General features: G+C 42.8%; 2 non-coding genes across 2 annotated transcripts; both read right to left on the bottom strand.

Moving 5' to 3' along the window:
* Positions 1–958: 958 nt before the first annotated feature.
* Positions 959–1,032, bottom strand: trnai-aau (transfer RNA isoleucine (anticodon AAU)). The gene has a single exon. It is a non-coding gene; the product is annotated as a tRNA-Ile (tRNA).
* Positions 1,033–1,590: 558 nt separating this feature from the next.
* trnag-gcc (transfer RNA glycine (anticodon GCC)) lies at positions 1,591–1,661 on the bottom strand. The gene has a single exon. It is a non-coding gene; the product is annotated as a tRNA-Gly (tRNA).
* Positions 1,662–10,941: the final 9,280 nt, after the last annotated feature.

Here is a 10,941-nt window from a genome sequence, read left to right on the forward strand (position 1 = left end):
AGCCGCACTTGAAATAGCTCTTACATTCGTGTTAGACGCAGGAATCGCCTTTTTATTGACGCTCTTACAAATGCCATGGAAAGCAAAACAAAGCAAAGCAGAGCAGAACAAAACGAACAAAATAAAACCCTCATGTCCTGCACTTGAATATAATGCCGTTACGTGCCGAAGCGGTATTGGACGTCATCCTAGCACTGCAACCCGGGGCGTACGGTATATGGGAACGAGCACACGTCACGAATCGTCTCTAATCACTCCCTGCACTGTAAGGCGCCTTGAAGCGTGCACCCTCAACATTCATCTTTGCGCATCTGTGAAAGGTAAACTCTTGAGCAAACTCTGAACCAGACGCTCAAACTCCAGCTAGGAATAGGGGTAGCATTCCCACGCTACTTGAACACTTTGTTTACGCTCAGTGCTGGATTTTGGGAACTTAAGGACGAGTGGGACTTTTCTCCTATCTGTCAATTCGTTTTGTTTTAGAGACTCTTGGCTGTCTGTGTTGAATAGTGCAGCGTGAAGAAAACGTTTTCGAAAACTGTGCCGGCTCAAAAGTTGTAAGAAATCCTCTCCAGCTCTTTTAAGTCTCTTCAGTTTTGTCATTTAAAGTGAAACTAGATGTATAACTGGAGCCTCACTTATGCAAATATTGCAAATTTACATAAGTGAGGCTCCAGTTCGACATCTAGTTTCACTTTATATGACAGAAGTACGTCAGACTGTGCCGGACTGGGGGATCACTTCCGGTTATTTTTACCATCTTAAACATTTGAAATCCTCCCCTAGGCAATTGTGACACTTCATCTTGGCTCCACCTTGGACACTCTTCAATCTTCCATCACTTCTCTCTTCTCCCACAACACTCTCGTCTGTCGGCAGTATGTGGCGTCTTTGAATTACCACCAATCTCACCACAGCAAGAAAGCAACGGGTTTTGGCAAGAGAGGAGGAGACTACCTGGCCCAAACGGGGATCGAACCCGCGTCCTTGGTGTTATTAGCACCACGCTCTAACCAACTGAGCTAACAGGCCTCGTGCCTGCTTTTCTCTCTGTGCTGCAAAAAATGGAATTCAGGGAAGTTTCTTTTGTCCTTCTTTGAATAGAAAGCCCTGCGATTCAGTGTACGGGCTTTCTCGTGCTGTTTAATGGTTCTTGTAACCCAAATCCTACACTGGCCTGAAGTGCCCCCCCATTTCACAGCATTTTTCAGCTGATTTCAAATGTACCTAAAGGAGAAGCATTATTGAAGACCATCAATTACCAAGAGCTTTTGTCAAAGGTTTTGGTGGTCACTTCTAATGACCACAGAGAGCTATGACCTCGGTTTTACATCTCATCCAAAAGACGGCGCCTTTTTACCACACAGCGTCTCCGTCACTATACTGGGGCATTGGGACCCGCACAGACCTCAGGGTGAGCACCCCACCGCTGGCTCCATTAACACCGCTTCCAGCTGTAAGCTTTGCTTTTCCCTGTAGGTCACCCTCATCCGGGTACTGACCTGGCTCACACCTTCTAAGCTTTAGTGGGTTTTCAGTTGCGAGTTGAAAGGGGATGCAAGTGATGGAGCCGCTCGCTGCAAAAGCCACTGCATTGGCCGGGAATTGAACCCGGGCCTCCCGCGTGGCAGGCGAGAATTCTACCACTGAACCACCAATGCACACTGCAAGGGGCTCCAAAAAAGACGCTTTTTTACCACTCTGTGCTGGATGTTGGGTCCCAAGGGAACTTCTGGACGAGTGAGAATTTTCTGCTATCAAAATTTGGTTTCGGAGACTTTTGGCAGCCTACAGATGCAGCCATTCAAAATGCGCGGGCGATACCGCATTATTTTGCGGTACGCTGTACGCAGTCTACCGCAAGCTACCGGTAAATACCGCGAGTTACCGTAAATTCTCCTATAATACGACAAGCAAAATAATAGTATCCGGAATTTCCGCAAGGTGGAGCTAATAAAGCTCAACCTCTCATGTTTGAGCTGTGGCCATCAAAGTCTTTAACGAAGATATTACTAATAGTATTAATAATGAATGACCTTGGACAAGCTGTAAGTGTAAACTCAAAGTATTGCCCTGGTCAACATTCTTTTTTTCATTGACCGTCTTTGTAAAAGTAACACCACAGCATTTCGCAATCACGCATTTGTTTCCAATCATGCAAAGTACAGTAATTTTTGAGAATCGATTCACCATGCCTTTCACATGCTCATAAAAGAGATTGATTTAGGAACATAAACATATTACCGTATGAAAACTGTACTGTATACAGTATGTATATGTATATTTAATGTCTTAACTGTGCCCGTTTAAGTATTGAATATTCATATCTGATTTTACCACTGAAGGGAAATCTTAGTAGCTGAGCATAAAAAGAATAGGAGCATACTGCAATGCGTGTGAAGGCCATAAACGATATTAATTTTGGAACATAAACATAGAGTATATGGCTGGTCTCGGTACTTTAAAGAAAACATACACGAAACATGGTTTCATTATGACCAGAATCGGTCTTGAGATATTTTTAACTTGATTTACAGTATTTGAGAGGTATGTCTTAACACCGATACTACAGTGCTTAAGTACTGCTCACGTATATGTTTCTAGGTTTATATTATGCATTTCATACGGTCAAATTACTTTTGAGCAACTAATAAGAAGCGCGAAACGGTATGCGTTTTAGTTTCGTTTTGGGCTGGGACCCGTGGATTGATTAGAGATATCAAGTACATACAAGTCATTTTTTAAATGTTGTAGTTCGTCTTGAAAAAATGTTACGAGTACATCATCTATCAACAATTACACAGGTTCTGTTTCCATATTGCGGATTTTGGTTACGTGATATTATTTTCTAGATTTCACGTTGTGATTATATGATATGGGCAAACAGAGCCGCAAAGAAGTACATTATGGGTTGCTGTTGTTTTTTTTGCAGTTTTATCTAGAACAAGCGATGCTTAAACCTTTGTCTGATTCTTGTGAAACTATCCACACGACAGTTACAGTACCTAGGAGTTGACTTCAGTGATGTCACTGATGGGATGTTTCTAAAAATCCATCCTCTGTAAAACGTCTTCTCTAGTTGTCCTGCATATGTATTCGCTAATGAAGCTGTGTGTTCTGAGCCTGGATCTCTACATTTCTGTATGAACCAGCTTAGAGGGCTAAAGACAGCTTGTGTTTAAATTGAGTGTAAGGCAATTTATGCTTCTAAAGTCATGGTCAGCATTTATTATTGTACTGTGCTGTAAACTTGTTCTGTGCCTAGTCACATTATTTTATAGCGTTTATATAGTGTTATCAAATCCGGTGGCGCTGTGTGTTAGTTTCCTGACTCCCATGTCACATGGTCTGTGATTGAAACCTGTGAAACCGGTTTAATTCGTCACAGCCAGCACTCCGGCAGAGAGGGGGTTGTGCTCGTAAAGTAGAAGCAGGCGAGATTTCCAGCGAAAGACACCTCCCCCCCCACCCTCATACGATTCAAATTGTATTACAGCATTGTAATTACACATTGTAATTGTATTACACATTGTACACATGCTTAAAAGAGAAGAGAGAAAACGCAAGCCTTCTTCAGGTGTGAGGGTCTTCTGCTCAGAATGAAACGCTAAAATGTAATGTAGGCTCTGAATGGGTTCAATTATGATTTGGGCTTGATTAAGGTCGCTGCCTTTCATCTAAAACCCTACTTGAATCCTTCGAAACTAAAAATCAGTGTTTGTGAGTTCTAAATAAAGAGGTATCCAGGTAACAGTGATACGGGCGGACAGTCTGGGGAGATCGCCCGTTTTCCATGTAAATAGTTCCCTGGTTCCGCACCCCTTGGTGTTTCTCTCGCTCTCTCTCGGGTCACCTGATCATTAGCTCGAAAGATTTCAGTGCTTTGTGTATATTCTAATGGTAGTGGGGGCAGGGTGTGTGCGAACAGGTTTGGTTGAAATTGCATTGGAGATCTATGTTCTTCACACCTGAAACATTTCCTCTGAAAGCATTTTCTTCGCAGTTTAACCGATCTTGTTACAGCATGTTACAGTTTACTATTATTAACCATATTAATTTTAAGTGCTTAATGCCATTTTTTGACCAGGCACGAATATTCTTAAGTCCATATCTTCGCAAGGGAATCAGTGCGAATTGCAATACTAATTAAATTAAAACTACTAACTACTAACTAATACTAATTAAAACAAACCAGAAACGTGTTGTTCTGTCTAATGACATTACAAGTGGAAAGATTACAGATTTTAATCGTCTTTAATTTTGTTACGTTATACATTTTAGAAACGTTTCATCCATACAAACACCACAAAACTATTTTCGATTGTATTTCTGAATAGTATGTTACACTTAGTTCACTGTTTTAAATACATCTAATTAAGAAAGTTAGGTGTTAGCATAAACTATTAGCAATCAATAATATTAAATTTAGCACTGTAATAAGCTGTTGCACTTTCCCCCGCATCTTGTAAAAATATATTTTCATTGTTCAAATATACATTAAGTCTGACTATCATATAATAAGTTAAATACAAAACTAAAGAAAAAATAGGGTTAAATATAATTCAAAATATTTTGCTAACAATGTTAACTGTTTATGAATAATAAAATGTATTAACTAAGGAGTAGGATGGCACAGTTGTTAGTATGTTTTTTGTTTTGTTTCTTTTTCATAAATACAACAGTAGTACCTGATGTCTCAGTGGCTTTCAAAATTAAATTATGCATGCAAACCTGTGAACCAGAAAGATAACTAAGATACCCATCCATTTATAATGGTGGCGAAGTGGTTAGCATTGCTATCTTGCAGCACTGGGGTCTTAGGTTCAATTTCTGCCATCCTGTGTGTGTGGGGTTTACATGTTCTCTCTGGGTTACATGGTTTTTCTCCATATGTGTGATATGACTCCCTCTCGCACTCCGAAACATACTGGTAAGTTAATTGGTTTATGGGAAAACTGGCCCTGGTGTGTGTGTGTTTGTGTCTGTCTGTCCTGTGATGGACTGGCGCTATGTCCAGGGTGTATTCTGCCTTGTGTCCGTTGCTTACTGGGATAGGCTCCAAATCCTCTGTACTGGATAAAGAGATTAGAAATGGATGGAAGTAAAGGCACTGTGTGGATGGAACTATACACAGTGTTAGAAACCCACGATGAAATGGCAGCATCTCACTGAGAATAAAATATTTTATAGTGCTGGCTTAAGGAAACAGCCTTTCCACCTCTCTTGCACATCAGTATCCATACCTAGTTATTTAAACAAATTGCCTCTAATTATAAACATCTTAATATGCTGGCTCTGTGGATCCGCATCAGCTATGTTTGCCCATTCCTTCAATTCATGTGCATCCAACACACAGTTCAATGCCAGCAACTACACATAATCTAAAATACAATCCTTATTTCAGTATCTATGTAAACATATAGTCTGTTAACTTCATCATCTTCATCAAAAGTATGCCTAACCCCATTAGGAAGTGTTCTTGTTATAAGTGTATTCCTCAGCTTTCCCCAAATTATCTTCTTCTTGCCAACATCTCTAGTCTTTTATCCTGCAATAACTCAGCCAACACTTAAATCTCCAAAAGCTGCTTGTGTTAATTTCTTTAAATCACAAATATCATGTGTAAATACTGGCCATGTAATACTCTGCATTGCGGAATAATAGTTTATTTTAAAGGGAACTAGAGAAATCAAGAAAAGCTTTTTTTCTAGAATTAATAAATGCACATCCTGTTCACTGGGGAAATTAAATCCACACTGAGCAATCTTCAATATGTTCAGAATATGACAGCAAGAATCCTATCAGGGATGCATTACACCTGTTTTCAAGTCCTTGCACTGGTTACCTATCAGATTTCGAGTCAACTTCAAAATCCTTATCCTCCTTATATACTGTCCTACAACTGTTATTATTGATCACCGAATTATTGTACTTGACATGACTTCATTCAGCCTTTCCTGAACGTCTATGACAGGCAGAGAGAGTGCTGTTTCTGGTGCGATCTTTTGCAGCTGACATTTCACTGTTTTAAACGAACAAGAAATTAGATTGCTCATAAATCAGTTATTCTATATAAACACAGCCCTCCGAAATCTATATAAATTGCCCTCCGAAAATCCTCTTTTTCTTGTTCGTTTTAGAGACCTTGATCGAAACTGATTTTAGATGTCAGAAAGGATTTATTTTCTCTGTATTTCCTACATTGCTTTGTCGAGATTTTAACTTTATATCTAAATTTATATCTAGGCTCAGATTTCAACTATAAATCGAACAGTAATTAATAGCAGTAAATACTGATGTTTTGCGCCCTCTTACCACAAAAATATATGTTTTGTAGTTGGGATTAACTTTATTTCGTACGCGTAGCTACTCCGATTCGGACACCGAACAGTTAAAGATGGCGGCAAATCAGACACCCAGAGAGGGGGGGGGGGGGCGTCTTCTTGCCTCCATAACTAAAATGCCAAATAGGAGTGGCTTAAGCGACATACACAGTCGTGTAACTGACAGTTTGAGGTAGTCTATCGTGTAAATTTCGCTTTGTTGCTGATAGGTTAAGCTTTCGAAACTCTGCCCCAAAGTCATGTGACTGATTTTTCGCCCTGTTTCGTTGGTTAAACGCAATGATCACAAGCACCACCGTGGTAACTGGGATGTGTAGTTTTTAATTCCGTTTGAATTATAACTGTACGTACTGTCTTCATATTTGGCCAGGGCTTTAAAGAGAAGGCGCGCCAAAAAAATTCGGTGCCGTCGTCTCCGCATTAAAGGTACCCCCGTGCTGGAAGAATTTGACCTCGGAACGTTTGCCCAGCGTAGTTATAGTGGACATAAAAACAAGAGTTCGCTGGCATTATATCCTAGAAGACACAGACCGGCACCAGACCGGTAAATGCTTGATGAACTAGGGATTGGACAGTTTCCAAGTGCTTGTACAATCGATGGAAATGTTCAAATAAATGTGCAAAAGAAATAAACAAAATAATTATTTATTTCTTTATCATATTGGCTAGCTAATGTCCTCTCTTTGCTAGTTAGTGGCTGTGTTTCTGCGTTGGGTAGCAACGGGTGACTGTTCTCAGGCGGAAGATGTAAACAGCTTAATTTTCGTGTTAAATAATTTTTAAAAATTAAAATTCATTCTATACAGCAATCACATATTTGGGTACCGTTTCATAAAAATTTCATGCTTAAAATGTTTAGGGAGAAATGGAAGACTGGTGTGTATTTTTTCTTTAAACTATTGTAGTGGCAATGCTTGTTAATAAGACAGAATTAAGCGTTGGTATGCTCCTAAAGGAGGCCCCATCTCACCCTCCATCTCTGTGGTGCAGCCACAGAGAAAGAATTCATGCAAGCTGATTTAAGATGTTTTTCTTTTGATAACAAGCAAGCTCCCAGACGGGGATGCAATTAGCTAAGCCTGGCTATCATGATCAATGGTCATCCACTGGCGCCTATCTGTCTAGGGAGTGCCGAATGGACATCTGGACTGCATTTCTAAGTGTCAAGAGTAAGTGACTTATATCTCACCTTGACCAACCAATCAGGGACTGGCAGGGCGTGGTAATACCACGTGGGTCTCCAATGCCCGCCAAACTCTCAACCAATCAGCACACATCTGGGTCTTGATCAAAAAGGGAGCGCAAGCTCAGTTCTGGGCTCTCCTTGGCCATTTTCACGCATCCTCAGAGACAATCACGTGACAACTGCTGTTGTCTGCAAAAGGACTTGGACTTTGTTCTAAGCGCGAGGCCGAGGATCCCGTACGTATTCAGAATTCTACCAACGTGAATGCTCCGCTTGATCAACGGCAGCCTACAGTTGGACCCTCGTCGACAACCTGAATAGCTTATTCAGAAGCAGCGCTGGACCGGGAACGAACCAGCTTCTTCCCAGGCAAAAGAGTGACTTGTGAGGACTCGCGGTCACACTCTGTGCATAGAGACTTTCTACTAGCCAGCCGGACTGCTGGTAGATCCCTTCGGAGCAACGACTGCCCTGCGCGCCGCAGTCAGATTCCTCCGCCCGTCCTACTCCGAGCTGCACCTCGACTGGTTGGCCGGTAGCCAGAGGACGCCGACACAACGCCCATTGGACAACCGCTGCAACAGAGCCTGTCAGCTGGTTTGGTGTTCGTGCCGGGAAATTCCAAATCCAAACACAGTGGATAAGTAAACCCCATGTTCTACATTGCGTCTCGAGAATTTAATTGTACCTCAACACAAGTTGTTATCAATTTAATTCATGAGTAATGTATTTACTTCCGAGTTTAGAGTAACAGTGGGTAATAACACTGATTAGCGATTTGGTAACCGAACGATATATATTGACATATATTCTCTGTTGTGTATCTCTTTGTGTTTGCATCTCTTCGAGATTATATACCTTGTATATTGATAACCCTCACAGTAAGGTCTGCCGCTCGTATCCAGGCAGACTAGTATATGTTTGGTGCACAGTTTATATTAATAAATGTATCTCGTGTATTGAACCCGTGTGTGTGCGTTGTTAGTTGTTCTGACGATTGATTTTCTAAAAGCCCCAACGAACAACCTCGTGATTACTGCTACAATTGATAATTGTCTCAGTAAACCCATCAAACCACTACATTTAATGGCGTCCCTGGGTGGGCGAGTTTAGAATGAAATGAGAATCAATCGCACAGAATAACTGATATTGCTGTGAGTTCAAGTTCAGCACAGCACCGCGGCTTCTATACGCGAATACCGGGTGTGCTGATAACTGCGTAAAGAAATCCCCCTGTTTTCTAGCGTTTAGTGTAACGTGTACTGATTGGAAATCCATCTGCTCGGGTGTTTAGATTCCATACTGTATTTTGGTAAAAGAAAAAAAAGTAATACTCTTAAAGTTTCTCTGACGTAATGACAATGGCTGCTAAAATGTCTGAAGTGGAGTCGCTTATAAGTACTATTTCTAGCGACGACAATCCTGGTTACTGGAGCGGTATCGAAAAGTTGAACTTTGATGATATTGAGAAGCTGCAAGTAGATTTAGTAGCTAAGGTAGCGAACCAGCTTAACACAGGAGGGTCCGTGAACGCAGTTCAGGTCCTATCGAGTTTCGCCTTAAATCTAGCTAAACAGCTGGAACTGTCTTTGTCCGAGCTGACAAAGTTTCAAAAGCTTCAGGGAAAGCTAGAAAGATATAAGGCGGAGCGAGTTGAGTTGTTGGATATAATCAGAGAAAAGAGAGTGAAAAATGAGGAAAGTGAAGACAGACTCAGGGAAGTTTTAGGTAAATTAGATGACCTGTCTGCTAGAGAAACTGCGGCTGAGGTAGCTAGGAGAGACCTGGAAGCGAGCTTGAAAGAAAAAGAAAAAGAAATTGAGCGTTTAAATGAGCTCAGCCAGGAAAGGCAAAAGGAGTTAGATGCTGCCGTACTGGAAGCAAAACAGGCTAGATCCCACTTGCATGCCAGCCCACCTAGCAGCCCGGAGCGCTCACCCAGCGCGCCGGGAGGAGGTTTCTCCCGGCCAGGGTCTGTGGTCGGATCGGCATGGGGGAGATCGCCGAGTCCTGCGCGAGACGCAAGGGCGATGCAATTCAGGCATAGACCCCCTGCTCCTGATCACGGCCGTCCCCCTGCCCGCGGAGAAACCGTAAAAATTAACCTCCACTCCCTGAGGCAGTTAGCCAAAGATGTAGAAAGGTTTGACCCGTCAGTGTCAGGGAATAATGTGGAAACCTACATCGATGAGCCGAGACATACTTTGCAGTTTATGCCCGGAGCGTCCGAACAGGAAAAGGCTATGTTAGTAAGGAAAACTACTAGCCGAGCGGTCCACGAGTGGATGTCTAGACAAGGACCGGAGGTCTGTAATAGCTTTGAGGAGCTGTGTCAGGCAATGATCGGAGAATTTTCGGCTTTTATCGATCCCATAGCTGCCGTGGCCGCTGCGCACCATATTAAACACGAAAAAGCTGAAGCCCCTCGCGACTATTATGAGAGGCTTAGGCGCACTTATTTTGCAGGGCGGAATGAAGAGGGTTGCGAAGAGAACGTGAATTTCAAAGGTTTATTCATTGCTAATCTGCATCCCTCAATCAGGAAAATGATTGTGATGCACACTGATGCAAAAGCGATGAAAATGGCTGACATTAGAAGGTTGGCTCAAAAAGCCTGGGGAGCTGAAGTCTCTGCTTCCTCAGAGCGAAAACCTGCTAAAACGGCCGTGTTCGCCACTAAAGCCAGCAGGGTTGACGACTCGCCTCAGCTCGAGGGAGCTGAGGTTCCTGAGCCCGCTAAGCCCCGGCGCAAAATAGGCAGGCAGGACCGCACTAAGCGTCAGAGCCGCCGTGAGCGCTACGGGGAAGGCAAGGGCACAGGCAGAGCCTATCAGAAGGCTGGACGAAGGGAGTCGACTGCAACCCGCCTGGACAGGCTTGAACAAGCCCTGCTTGAGAGATCAGGACAGGGTAAACCTTCCGCACTGAATGCCGGAAGCGTGAATGAGCTTAGTGGGACCACGCCCCTTCTCACTGGAGGAGGCGGGGATCCATCCCAAACCCCTCCCTCAGTCTATCTGATTGGGTGGGAGGGTTCCTGCCTGGAAGAAGGCTGTGACTCTGAGTTGGGCGCTGACCCCGCCCCTGAAGTCAAAGAAAAGGCAGGCTTCCAACAATTCTTAGGGAATCTCAGCCAGAAAGGCAAAGCAAGGCGTATTTATATCAAGGTTTCTCTTGAAAACGTCTTAGATAGAGAAGCACTGGTTGACACTGGGGCTGAAATTAGTTTGATGTCAGCCGATCTACTCAGCGAGCTCAAACGAGTAGCGAAAGGAAAAGGCATCAGACTTAAGGTAGAACCGTGTAAGATAGATATTTCCAGCTATACCCAGGATCATGCCAGGATCACACACCGAGTGTGGGTGGCACTTAGGTTCGGGCCAATGAACGTGGTGCATCCTGTTTACATCT

Source organism: Atractosteus spatula, unplaced genomic scaffold (assembly GCF_055471065.1).
Source record: "Atractosteus spatula isolate fAtrSpa1 unplaced genomic scaffold, fAtrSpa1.hap1 Scaffold_86, whole genome shotgun sequence".
Taxonomy (NCBI): domain Eukaryota; kingdom Metazoa; phylum Chordata; class Actinopteri; order Semionotiformes; family Lepisosteidae; genus Atractosteus; species Atractosteus spatula.